Genomic DNA, 14,378 nt, shown 5'->3' on the forward strand with positions numbered 1-14,378 from the left:
AATGCTTTCCCTTCTAAAATCAGGAAAAAGGCAAAGATGTTCATTCTAACATTCTTAACCAACATAGTGCTGGAAGTTCTACCCAACGCAATAAGGCCAAAAAAGGAAATAAGTTAGAAAGGCATGGTGGAGGCATCTGACTTCCTCTAACTTCACCAGAGGAGAAGAGTATCACCATTAGCTTCCGCCCAAGGCTTATTCCTATGAAGCAAAGGTAAGACATACCTCCTCTCTCCAATCTTTTTTCCAATTTGGGCATCAGCTCTCCCTCCCACCGCACTCTCTACTTCTCTGCTGGGTTTGGTAATTCGTTGCAATGGCCACAAAGAACTCACAGACAATACTCACGATTATGGGGTTTAATAGGGAAGTAACAGGTTACAATTCAGGATACAGTTCTTCAGTCAGTACAGCCTCTTCTCGGCCTGACCCTAGGCCCCTCATTCCCTTGGCCCAGCTTCTGCCCTGCTCAGGCAAGTGTTACAAAGCTCTTTATCTCTGCCAATAAGTGACAGGGTGCTCCCCACTTCTCCAGGAAGTCTTTTGCCCAAAGGCATTCAGCTCTCTTGTTCTGTGGCTCAGCACAAACATTGTAACTGCCTTGTGCCGTGGGCCAGGAAGCCCACCATGCGGTCTCATTCTGCTATCCTGGTTCTACTACCACCATTTCTGCCACTGTTTCTCAACATCTTGTGCCATCTCCAGTGTTAAAGCCCTCTCTCTCACTCCTGGGTCTAGGAGGTTCTCAGCATCAGGACTCCATGTCGAAAGGACATGCCCCACTCCTATCTATTCTTTGTTGGTGGAAGTGAAATCCCCCCTTTCCACCTCTGAGACCACTCTTTTGTGTGTGTGCGTGTGTGTGTGTTTTAGTTGAAAGTTTACAACACAAATTTCTTTCTCATTCAAAAATTCGTACACAAATATTTTGTAACATTGGCTCCAATCTCTGCAATGTATAAGCACTCTTCCCTTTCCCTTTACAACCCAGGTTCCCCCTGTCCATTTGTCCATGTTTCCTGTTGCTTCTTGCCATCTCGTCTTTGATTTTGGACAGGTGTTGCCCATTTGGTCTCCTGTACTTGATTGAACTAAGAAGCACATTCCTCAGGCATGTTATTGTTTGTTTTATGGGCCTGTCTAATCTTTGGCTGAAAGGTGGACTTCGGGAGTGGCTTCAGTTCTGAGTCAGCAGGGTGTCTGGTGGCCATAGTCTCAGGGGTTCCTTAGGTCTCTGTCAGGCCTATAAGTCTGGTCTTTTTGTGTGTGTGTGTGAATTTGAATTTTGTTCTACATTTTTCTCCCACTCTGTCTGGAATCCTCTATTGCGATCCCTGCCAGAGCAGCACCATCTAGTTCTCTCAGGGTCAGGCTGGTGGAGGCTGTGGTTCATGTCATCCATTAGTCCTTTGGACTAACATTTTTCTTGCCTCTTTGGTTTTCTTCATTCTCCTTTGCTCCAAATATGATGGGACCAATAGATGTATTTTAGATGGCCACTCACAAGCTTTTAAGACCCCGGAACCTACTCACCAAAGCAGGATGTAGAACATTTTCTTTACGAACAATGTTATGCCAATTGATCTAAATGTCCCCTGAGACCATGGTCCCCAGCCCTCAGCCACAGTAACTCAGTTCCTCAAGGTGTTTGGATGTGTCTAGGAAGCATCTATGGCTTTGCTTTGGTCAAGTTGTAATTACTTCCCCTGTTTTGTGTGTTGGCTTTCTGTTCACCAAAATTAATAGTCATCTGTTATCAATTGGTGATTTCCCCTTCCCATACCTCCCCTCCTTCATAATCATCAAAAACTGTTTTTCTCATACAGTATTTGTCCTTCTGTGATTGACATATTTCACTCAGCATAATGCCCTCCATATTCATCTATGTTGTGAGATGTTTCACAAATTCATCATTTTTCTTTATCACTGCGTAGTATTCCATTGTGTGTTATGTACCATAATTTGTTTATTTATTCATCTGTTGATAGGCACTTAGGTTGTTTCCGTCTTGTGCTATTGTGAGTAATGCTGCAACAAACATGGGTATGCATATGTCTATTTATGTGATGCCTCTTATTTCTCTGGGATATGTTCCTAGGAGTGGGATTGCTGGTATTTCTATTTCTAGCTTTTTAAGGAGGTTCCATATCATTTTCCATAGTGGCTGTACCATTTTACATTCCTGCCATCAGTGCACAACAGTTCTAATCTCCTGCAATCTCTCCAGCATTTGTTATTTTCTGTTTGTTCCTTTCTTTCTTTCTTTCTTTTTCTTTCTTTCTTTCTTTCTTTCTTTCTTTCTTTCTTTCTTTCTTTCTTTCTTTCTTTCTTTCTTTCTTTCTTTCTTTCTTTCTTTCTTTCTTTCTTTCTTTCTTTCTTTCTTTCTTTCTTTCTTTCTTTCTTTCTTTCTTTCTTTCTTTCTTTCTTTCTTTCTTTCTTTCTTTCTTTCTCTCTCTCTCTCTCTCTTTCTTTTCTTTTTCTTTCTTTCTTCCTTCCTTCCTTCCTTCCTTTCTTTCTCTCTTTCTCTCTCTCTCTCTTTCTTTGTTTCTGTCTCTCTCTCTCTTTCCCTTCCTTCCTTCCTTCCTTCCTTCCTTCCTTCCTTCCTTCCTTCCTTCCTTCCTTCCTTCCTTCCTTCCTTCCTTCCTTCCTTCCTTCCTTCCTTCCTTCCTTCCTTCCTTCCTCTCTCTCTTTCTTTCTTTCGATTTGTGCCAGTAATGTTGGGGTGACATGGTATCTCATTTTAGTTTTGGTTCACATTTCTCTAATGGCTAATGGCATTTCCTCATGTGTCTGTTAGCTGCCTGAATGTCTTCTTTGGTGAAGAGTCTGTTCATATTCTTTGCCCATTTTTTAATTAGATTATTTGTCTTTTTGTTAATGAGATGTTGAAGTATTCTATAAATTTTAAAGAGCGTACCCTTATCAGACATGTCATAGCCAAATTTTTTTTCCCAGTCTGTAGGTTCTCTTTTTAATCTTTTGGGGACATCTTTTGATGAGCATAAGACTTTAATTTTTAGGAGCTCTCAGTTATCTAGCTTATTTTCTGGTGTTGGTGCATTGTAGGCTATGGTTCGTATTGAATTTATGCCATGTATTAGGGCACCTAGCATTGTCCCTATTTTTTTTTTAATAATCTTTACGTTTTAAGATTTATATTTAGGTCTTTGATCCATTTTGAGTTAGTTATTGTGTATAGTGTGAGGTATGGGTCCTGTTTCATTTTTTTACAGATGAACATCCAGTTTTGTTTGCCAGCTTCACTTGTTAAAAAGACTGCCTTTTCCCCATTTAATGGAATTTGGGCTTTTGTCAAAGATCACTTGGCCATAACCCATTGCCGTCGAGTCAATTCTAACTCATAGCGACCCTACATGACAGAGTAGAACTGCCCCACAGGGTTTCCAAGGAGAGCCTGGCGGATTCAAACTGCTGGCATTTTGGTTAGCAGCCGTAGCACTTAACCACTATGCCACCAGGGTTTCCCAGTTGACCACAGATGGATGCATTTACATCTCGGTTTTTCAATCTGTTCCTTTGGTCTATGTGTCTGTCATTGTACCAGTACCAGGCTGTTTTGACTACCATGGCTGTATAGCAGTTTTTGAGATCAGGTAGTGTGAGGCCTCCTACTTTGTTCTTTTTCTTCAATAATGCTTTGCTTATCTGGGGCCTCTTTTTTTCCCATATAATGTTGGTGATTAGTTTTTCCATCTCGTTAAAAAATGCTGTTGGTATTTGGATCAGGATTCCATTGTAACTGGAGATCACTTTGGGTAGAATTGACATTCTCACAATGTTGAGTCTTCCTATCCATGAGCATGGTATATTTTTTCATTTATGTGGGTATCTTTTGATTTCTTCCAAAAGGGCTTCGTAGTTTTCTTTCTATAGGTCTTTTAAGTCCCTGGTTAGATTATTCCTAAGTGTTTTGTCTTTTTAGGGGCTATTATAATGGTATTGTTTTCCTGATTTCTTTTTTGAAGTTCTCTTTTTTGGTATATAGGAAACCAACTGACTTTTGTGTGTTCATCTTGTATCCTGCTACTCTACTATTAGTTCCAGCAGTTTTCTTGTGGAATCTTTGGGGTTCTCCATGTATAGGATCATATTGTCTGCAAAGAGGGACTTTTTCTTCTTCCTTTCCAATTTTGATGCCTTTTATTTCTTTTTCTTGCCTTATTGCTCTAACTAGTAAATAGGAGGATGAGAAAGGGCATCTTTGTCTCATTCCCGTTCTCAAGAGGAATGATTTCAGTCTCTTTCCTTTGAGAATGATGTTGGCTGCTGGTTTTGTATAGATGCCCACTATTATGTTGAGACATGTTGCTTCTATTCCTATTGTATTGATAGTTTTTTCAGGAATGTGTGTCGGACTTTATCAAATGTCTTTTCTTTTTGACGTGATCATATGATTCCTTTCTATTGTTTTATTTATGTGTTGTGTTACATTTATTGATTTACTAATATTGAGCAACCCTTGCATATCTGGTATGAATCCTACTTGGTTGTGGAGTATCATTTTTTTGGTATGATGCTGAATTCTACTGTCTAGAATTTTGTTGAGAATTTTTACACCTATATTCATGAAAGACATTGGTTTGTAATTTTCTTTTTTTTACGGTTATCTTTGCTTGGTTTTGGTATTAGGGTTATGCTGGCTTCACAGAATGAATTCAGGAGTTTTCTTTCCTTTTCTATAATTTGAAATAGTTTGAGTAGTACAGTCATGAGCTCTCGTTGGAACGTTTGGTAGAATTTGTCCCAGCCAGGGGTTTTTTTATTCAAAGTTTTTTTTTATTACCCCTTCAACCTCTTTTCCTTTCTTGGTCTGTTCAGATTTTATATTTAAGTTTGTGTTAGTAGGTAGGTAGTGTGTTTCTAGAAATTTGTCCATTTCCTCTAAGTTCTCAAATTTGTTGGAGTACAATTTTTCATAGTATTCTGTTATGTCCTTTTTATTACAGTTGGGTCTGTTGTAATGTCCCCCATCTCATTTCTTATTTTCCTTATTTATTCCTTTCCTGTTTTTCTTTTGTCAGTTTGGCCAGTAATTTGTCAATTTTTTTTTTTCAAACAACTAACTTTTGGTCTTAATTCTTTCTATTGTTTTTCTGTTCTCTATTTCATTTATTTCTTTTCTATTTATTATTTCCTTTCTTCTGGTGGTTGTGGGTTTCTTTTGCTATCTCTTACTATTTGTTTGAGTTCCTGGGCTAACATTTTGATTTTGAACTGTTATTTTTTGATATGTGTGTTTATTGCTATAAATTGACCTCTGAGTACTGCTTTTGTTACATCCCAAAGGTTTTGGTAGGATGTGTTTTCATTCTCATTTGATTCTAGGAATTTTTTCATTCCTTCTTTGATTTCTTCTATTACCTAGTTGTTTTACATCAAGATGTTATTCAGTTTCCACGTAATTGATGTTTTTTCCTTGATCTTTCTGTTATTGATTTTTACTTTTATGAGGTTGTGGTCAAAGAGAATGTTTTGTGTAATTTTGATGTTTTGGAATTTATTGAAGGTTGCTTTGTGGCCTAAAATGTGGTCTATCCTAGAGAATGTTTCATGTGCACTGGAAAAGAATGTATAGTTTGCTGCTATTGAGTGGAGTGTTCTACATATGTCTATAAGCAAATTGGTTGATTTTGGCCTTTAGGTCTTCTTTATCTTTGTTGAGTTTCTTCCTACACACTCTGTCCTTTACCGAGAGTGGTGTGCTGAAATCTCCTACTATTATGGTGGAACTATTTCTCTTTTCAGTGCTGTTAGAGTTTGTTTTATGTATTTTGGAAACCTTTCATTGGGTATGTAGATATTTATTAAGGTTATGTCTTCTTGATGGATTGTCCCTTTAAGTATTATATAATGTCCTTCCTTGTCTTTTATGGTTGATTTTGCCTTAAAGTTTATTTTATCTGAGAGTAACATTGCCGCTCCTGCCCTTTCTTTGGTTATTGTTTGCTTGATGTATTTTTTGCATCCTTTGATTTTTAATATATTTATGTTTTTGTGTCTAAGGTATGTCTTTTGTAGACAGCATATTAATGAATCATGTGTTTCTTATTCATTCTGTCACTGTCTCCTTACAGGTGCATTTAAGCCATTTACATTTGGTGTGATTGTCAATAAGTATGAGTTTATTGTTGTTATGTTGTGCTTTTTTTTTTGTGGTGCTGTTATTTCTTTATTCCTTTTACTTTCCTGTCCTGAGTTCCTTTTTTTTTTTTTTTTGAGGATTGTTTTTTCTTTTCTTACTATAGAGTTTGTGTTTACTGAACCTTTATGTTTTTCTTCTTTTTTACTTGGATGTGTAGGTTTGTTAACTTTCTTTGTGGTTACCTTGAAATTTACCCTTATCTTCCTAATTTTGAACTTGATATCACCTTAACTTCTTCTACGTCTTAAAGTTTTATACCTACATGGTTTATTCCCCTTTTTGTTGTTTTGACATTGTTGTCATTTACAGACTGATGTCTCCATTTCCTTCTTTTGCCTTTTTACCTTTGTTTTATTATTGAGAATTCTTTACCTAGATTGGTATCCAGCTGGTGCTGTCCTGTGTCCTAGACTCCAGTTGTTGTCTGATGTTGTTGGTTCTCTAGCTGAAGTACTCTCTTTAATGTTACTTGCAAATTTGGTTTGGTTTTTATGAATTCCCTTAATTTCTGTTTATCTGGAAATGTCCTAATTACACCATCTTACTTGAGAGAGTTTTGTAGGATATATTATTCTTGGTTTGCAGGGTTTTTTTTTTTTTTCTTTCAAGGTTTTATATATGTCTTCTCATTGCCTTCTTGTCTGCATAGTTTCTGCTGAGTAATCAGAGCTTAGTCTTATTGTTAGCCCTTCGTACGTGACTTTTAATTTTTCTTGAGCTGCTCTCAGAATTCTTTCTTTTTCTTTGGTTTTGGGAAGTGTGATTATGACTTGTCTTGGTGACTTCCTTTTGGGGTCTATCCTATATGGAGTTCATTGAGTTTCTTAGATGGTCAGTTCTTCATCTTTCATGATATATGGGATGTTTTCTGCCAACAAATCTTCAACAGTCTTCTTTGTGTTTTCCATTTTATCACCCTGTTCTTGAACTCTGATCACATACAAGTTTTTGCTCTTGATATGTCCCAAATAGTTCTGGAGATTTCTTCATTTTTCTTCATTCTTTTCTCTGATTTTTACTCAAACATAATAATGGCAGACTGGTGTCTCTGTAGCCTAGTAGCACAGCATGACCCATTGGGAAGAGGTGGAGGTGGTATATGGGGCTAGGCGAGAGGGAGAAACAAAAGGAAGAAGGGGAGGGAGGTGGTGCAGCAGGAGCTGGCAGATGGAGGTAGAGTGGACCTGGGGTGGTGGTGCCATTGGCTCTCTAGCTAAGTGGCAGGGCTTTTCCCATCAGGGAGGGGTGAAATTGGCATATGGGGCAGAAGGGTGAGGGATGGGAAAGCATGTTTCTTTGGTTGCTGGGTGCTCTGTCTCCTGTTGGGTGGTCCATAAAGTTGCTTTCCCATACTCCTTGTCCAGGGCCCTTCTTGGCTGTGTTCCAAGGTGGTCAGGCTGTGCGGTTTTAGTTGGCAGGGGGCCTCCAATCTGTATCTCTCCTTGTTCTCAGTATTCATTAAGTTTCTTCTTCCATTTGGTGTTTGACCTATCTTTATATGATGCTTATGTTCCAGGATTGACATTTGTATCTCCTTTACTTTTTTTTTTTCTTTTACTTAGTCTTTTGAGTCTTTGCTGCAGAGGCTCAGCGTGGTGTGTCTGTCTATGCCACCATGTTGGCTCCACTTGCCCTCATTTTATGCCTAGAAGGATAGCAAAACTGACCAGTTCTCTCGTTAGGCTTCCGTACACCCTATTTGCATGTCCCCACCCCCACAAGAGTGCCATTCACCTTGTTTGGCTTATTATCAAGCTATCCAATCCTGCTGGTGGGCCACAAGCACCTAATCTGCATAGTCCTACCTAATCATTATGTTGGAGTCACAAAGACTATGGCTAAAAGGGCCATATTAAGTGATTTTCTGCACTACATATACATATTAGAAAGGAAAAAAAAAGTCCTTATAGAAAATTCCAAAGACTCTGAAAAAAAAATCTCAGAACTAATAAGTGAGGTCAGCAAGGTCACTATGTACAGGATAAACTTGGAAAATTCAACTGTATTTCTATATACCAGCAATGAACATGGGGAAATTTATATTTAAAATGAAATAGCATTTATAAAAGCTAAAAAAAGTTAAATACTAAGGTTTCAATATAGCAAAACATGTATAACCAAAAAAAAAAAACAGAGTCGTCGAGTCGATTTTGACTCATAGCGACCCTACAGGACAAAGTAGAGCTGCCCCAAAAACGTGTATAAAAATAGGTATGGTCAAATGAAAATGAAAGCACAACATACAAAAACTTACGGGATGCAGAGAAGGCAGTACTCAGAGGGAAACTTATAGCAATAAATGCCTACATGAAAAAGGAAGAAAGATCTCAAATCAACAGCCTGATTTGACAACTCCCAGAACTAGAAATAGAAGAGCAAGCTAAGCCTAAATCTACAAGAAGAAAGGAAATTACAAAGATCAGAGATCAGAGCATAAATAAAATTGAAACCAGAGAATCAATAAAAATAAAAGCAGATTCTTCAAAAAGATTTAAAAAATTTTAAGATTTTAGATAGACTGGCAAATAAAAGAACAGAAAAGATGCAAATAAATAAATATAAAAAATGAAAGAGGGGACTTTAAAACTAACCTAATAGAAATAAAGAAAATTATGACAGAATATTATGTACAGCTGTACAGCAACAAACATTGGTAACCTAGATGAAATGAACAAATTCTTAGAAACACAACCTATCCAAACTGACTCAAGAGGAAGTAGAAAACCTCAACAGACCCATAATAAGTGAAGAGATTGAATCAGTAATGACAAACTACCCAACAAAAGAAAGGCCTGGACCAGATGACTTCGCTGGGTAATTTTACCAAACATTTAGAGAATAATTGACATCAATCCTGTTTAAACTCTTCCAAAACACAGGGAAGGAATGCTCCCTAATTCATTCTATTAAGCAAACACAACACTGATATCAAAACAGGAGAAAGACACCACATAGATATAAAAATACAGGCCAATATCTGTCTCTGATATTTAGTGCTGCTATAACAGAAATACCACAAGTGGGTGGCTTTAACAGAAATTTATTCTTTCACAGTTTAGGAGGCTAGAAGTCCAAATTCAGGGTGCCAGCTTCAAGGGATGGCTTTCTCTCTGTGTCGGCTCTAGGTGGAAGTCCTTGTCATGTATCTTCCACTGGTCGAGGATCTTCTCAGCACTGAGACCCACAGGTCCAAAGGATGCACTGTTCTTCTGGCTCTTGTTTCTTGGTGGTAAGAGGTCGCCTGTCTCTCTGCTCACTTTTCTTTTTTGTATCTCAGAAGAGATTGGCTTAAGACAGAACCTAATCTTGTAGACTGAGTCCTGCGGTATTAACATAACTGTAGCTAATCCCACCTCACTGACATCATAAAGGTAGAATTTACAACACATACGAAGATCACATCAGATGACAAAGTGGTGGACAATCACACGATACTGAGAATCATGGCCTAGCCAAATTGACACACACATTTTAGGGGGACACAATTCAACCCAGAACGATATTTCTTATAAATACAGATGCAAAAATCCTCAACAAAATAAGAGCAAACAGAATCCAACAGCATATTAAAAGAGTCATACAACATGATCAAGTGGGATTTACTCCAAGAATGCAGGGATGGTTCAACGTTAGAAAATCAATCAATGTAATACACCACATCAACAAAGCAAATGAAAAAATAATAATAATCATCTCTATGGATGCAGAAAAAGCATTTAATAAATCCAACACCCTTTCCTGAAGAACACCTTCAAGAAGATTGGAATATAGGGGAAATCCCTCAATATATGAAAAGCCAACAGCCAACAATATACTTAATGGAGAAAGACTGAGAGGCAAACTTATGTTTAACAGAGAAAGACTGAGAGCTTTCCCCTTGAAATCAAGAACAAGAAGAGGGTGTCTGCTTCTCATCACTTCTAATTAATATTGTATTAGAAGTCCTAGCCAGAGCAATAAGACAAGAGAAAGAAATAAAAAGTATCCAGATTGGAAAAGAATATCTGCCAAGAATAGAAATTATATCAATTCACAGACAATATGATCCTATATACATAGGAAATTCCATAAAGGCCACACAAAAATGTCTAGAGCTAATAAAGGAAGTTAGTAGAGTTCATAAACAAAAATCAGCTGGGTTATTAAACACCAGCAATAAGAAATCTGAAAGGGAAATTAGGGAAACAATTCCATTTATAATAACATCTAAGAGAATAAAATACTTAGGAATAAATCTAACCAGGGACATGAAGGACTTATACAATGAAAGTTATAAAACACTGCTGAAAGAGGTTAAAGAAGACTGAAATAAATGAAAAGATGTGTCATGCTCATGGACTGGAAGACTTAATATCACTAAGATATCAATACTACTAAAAGATATCTATAGATTCAGTGCAATTCCAATCAAAATTCTAACAGCCTTCATTACAGAAACAGAAAATCCAATCCTCAACTTTATATGGAATAGCAAGGGGCCCTGAATAGCTAAAACAATGTTGAAAGAGAAGAACAAAGTAGGAGGACTCATACTTTCTAATTTTAAAATGTACTATACAGTTACAGTAATCAAAATAGTCTGGTACTGATGTAACAACAGACACATAGACCAATGGAATAGGATTTAGAGTCCAGCAATAAACATGCATCTTTGGTCACCTGATTTTTGACAAGGGTGCTAAGTCCATTCAATGGATAAAGAAGAGTCTCTTCAATAAATGGTGCAGGGAAAATTGGATTTACACCTGCAGAAAAATGAAACAGGATCCATATCTCACACCATACACAAAAACAAATTCGAAATGGATTAAGGACCTAAATGTTGAAACTAAAACCATAAAATTCCTAGAAGAAAAGGCTGGCACAATTCTGTCAGGCTTAGCTTTTAATAATGGATTACTAATACGATAACAAAAGCACAAACAGCAAGAGATAAAATAAACAAATGGGACCTCACAAAAATTAAAAACTTTTATTCATAAAAAGACTTTACCAAGAAAGTGAAAAGACAAGCTACCAACTGGGAGATTACCTATGGAAACCATATATCTGACAAGAATCTGATAACCAAAATACATACAAAACTTCCACAACTTAACAACAAAAAGACAAATAACCCAATTATAAAATGGGCAAAGAACGAGAACAGACATTTCACCAAAAGGACATTCAAATGGCCATGAAACACACGAAAAGATGCTCAGAGTCATTAGTCATCGGAGAGATGCAAATCAAAACCACGAGTCGGGTTGTCAACCAATGTCATAAAACAATATGTGTACTAACTGTTTAATGAGAACCTAGTTCTGCAAACCGTCTAAAGTACAGTAAAAAAAAAAAAAAGTAACACATCAAAAATAAATAAATAAATGATTCTAAAAAAACCATGAGATACCATCTCACTCCTACTAGGATGGCTAAGATTAAAAAAAAAAAAAAAGAAAGAAAACAAATTGTTATGGGTTGAATTGCCTCCCCCCAAAATGTGTTTCAAATTGGCTAGGACATAATTCCCAGTATTTCATGTTTGTTGTAAATCCTAACCTCTATGATGTTAATGAGGCAGGATTAGAGGCAATTATGTTAATGAGGCAGGACACAATTTACAGGTTTAGGTTGTATCTTAGTCAATATCTACTGAGATGTAAGAGAGAAGCGAACAGACAGGAGAGGGGCCTCCTACCACCAAGAAAGAAGACCCAGAAGTGGAGCGCATCCCTTGGACCTGGGGTCCCTGACTGAGAAACTCGGAGACCCAAGGGAAGATTGATACCAAGATCCTCCCCTGGAGCCAACAGAGGGAGAAAGACTTCCCTGGGGAACTGGCATCCTGAATTTGGACTTCTAGCCTCCTGGACTGTGATAGAATAAGTTTCTGTCTGTTAAAGCCATTTACTTGAGGTATTTCTGCTACAGCAACACTAGAAAACTAAGACACAAATGTTGACAAGGATGTGGGGAAATTGGAACCCTTATTGCTGGTGGAAATGCAAAATGGTAAAGCTCCTATGGAAAACAGTGTGCCAGTTTCTCAAAAAACTAAAAATAGAACTACCATATAACCCAGCAATTCCACTCTTAGGTATATACCCAAAATACTTGAAAGCACAGAGGCAAATAGAAACCTGTACACCAATGTTTATTGTAGCACTATTTACAATAGGAAAGATCAGAACAACCCAAATGACCATTAACAGATGAATGGATAAACAAAATATGGTACATACATACCGTGGAATGCTACTCAGCCAATAGGAGAAACAAAGTCTTGACACAGTATGGATGAATCTGGAAGACATTATGCTGAGTAAAATAAATCAATCACAAAAGGACAAATATTGTATAACTTCACATATATAAAAAGATTTTAAAAAGGCAAATGTATAGGTAACAAAGTTTATTAGTGGTTACTAGGGGTGAGAGGGGGGAGAATAAGGGGGATTAAAAATGATGGAAATATTACATCGATTAAGGGTAGGGTTGCACAGCCAATTATTGTAACTGCTGTCAATAAGTTGTAAGCCTGTACAACCTTGAATTGTCAAAAGTTGTGTGGTAGATATATTCACAACGATGGCAAAAAAAAAAAAAAAGCAGCTATTGAGCCTGCTTACATACAACCAAAAACCTCATGGGATTTGGTTTCTTGGTTTTGAGGTTGAGGGTTATGTTTACATTGGACATCCCACTTCATTGGCTTAATAACATGTTTAGTGCTTTTCTTCTGCTTCCTAGTTCATTTGTAGTACCTGGGGTTTTGAAAGCTTGCAAGCAGCCATCTAAGGCCCAACAATTGGTCTCTATTTGCCCAGAGCAACCGATGAAGAAGGAGTATCAGGAAGATAAAAAGGATAAGGAATGTGTTGCATCCTCTGCATATCTTAGGTTGTTGATGAGTCTCCTTCCAATCCTGTGATACGCAGATGACACAACCTTGCTTGCTGAAAGCAAAGAGGACTTAAAGCACTTACTAATGAAAACCAAAGGCTACAGCCTTCAGTAGGGATTACACCTTAACATAAAGAAAACATAAATCCTCAAACTGGACCAATAAACAACACTGTGATAAAAGGAGAAAACATTGAAGTTGTCAAGGATTTCATATTACTTGGATCCACAATCAACAGACATGAAAGCAGCAGTAACAAAATCAAACAACATATTGCTTTGGGCAAATCTGCCACAGAAAAAAAAACCTCTTTAAAGTGTTAAAAAAGCAAAGTTGTTACTTTAAGGACTAAGGTATGCCTGACCCAAACCACAGTGTTTTTCAGTCACCTCATGTGCATGCGAAAGCTGGACAATGTCTAAGAAAGACAGAAGAAGAATTGATGCATTTGAATTACGGTGTTGGCAAAGAATATTGAATATACTATGGACTGCCAGAAGAACAAACAAATCTGCCTCAGAAGAGGTACAGCCAGAATGCTGTTTAGAAGTGAAGATGGTGAAACTTCGTCTCACTTACTTTGGTATATTATCGGGAGGGACCAGTCCCTGGAGAAGGAGATCATGCTTGGTGAAATAGAAGGTCAGCAAAAAAGAGTAAGACCCTCAACATGATGCATTGACACAGTGGCTGCAAAAATGGGGTCAAATATGTAACAATTGAGGATGGCACAGGACCAGGCAGTGTTTCTTTGTGTTGTACATAGGGTCACTATGAGTCAGAACCAACTAGGCTGCACCTAACAAAAACAACAACATGGAATGTGTGGATAATCACCTCCATGAATAACTGCCTCCTTTAAAACTACTAAGTTAGTTTTTTTTTTTACCATGAGACCAGAAGAACTGGATGGTTCCTGGCTATAGAAGAATCCTGATCAAAAGGGGGAAATGCAGAAAAGAATTTCAAATTCTCATGGACTTCAGACTTCCTGGAGCCATGAAGTTTGGATGAACCACTGAAACTATTGCCCTGAGATAATCTTTAAACCTTAAGTGAAAAATATCCCTGAAATCTTCTTAAAACCAAAGATTATTTAGCTTAATTAATAAAAAATGTCTGCCTTGAGCATTAAACTTTTTTAAGAACTACCCATATGGGATCAAATGGACAACGGCAACTTGAAAAATTAGGTAGGAACCGTAGGGGCAGTGAATTTATGTTAATGGAGAGGAACAACTCAGAAAAAGGGGTGAGACAGCAGAGAATCCCCAATGGAGCAGGAGAAAAGTGGAATGCAGAACTCAAATTCTAGTAAAAAGACCA

This window comes from Loxodonta africana, chromosome 14 (assembly GCF_030014295.1).
Source record: "Loxodonta africana isolate mLoxAfr1 chromosome 14, mLoxAfr1.hap2, whole genome shotgun sequence".
In the NCBI taxonomy this organism is placed as follows: Eukaryota; Metazoa; Chordata; class Mammalia; order Proboscidea; family Elephantidae; genus Loxodonta; species Loxodonta africana.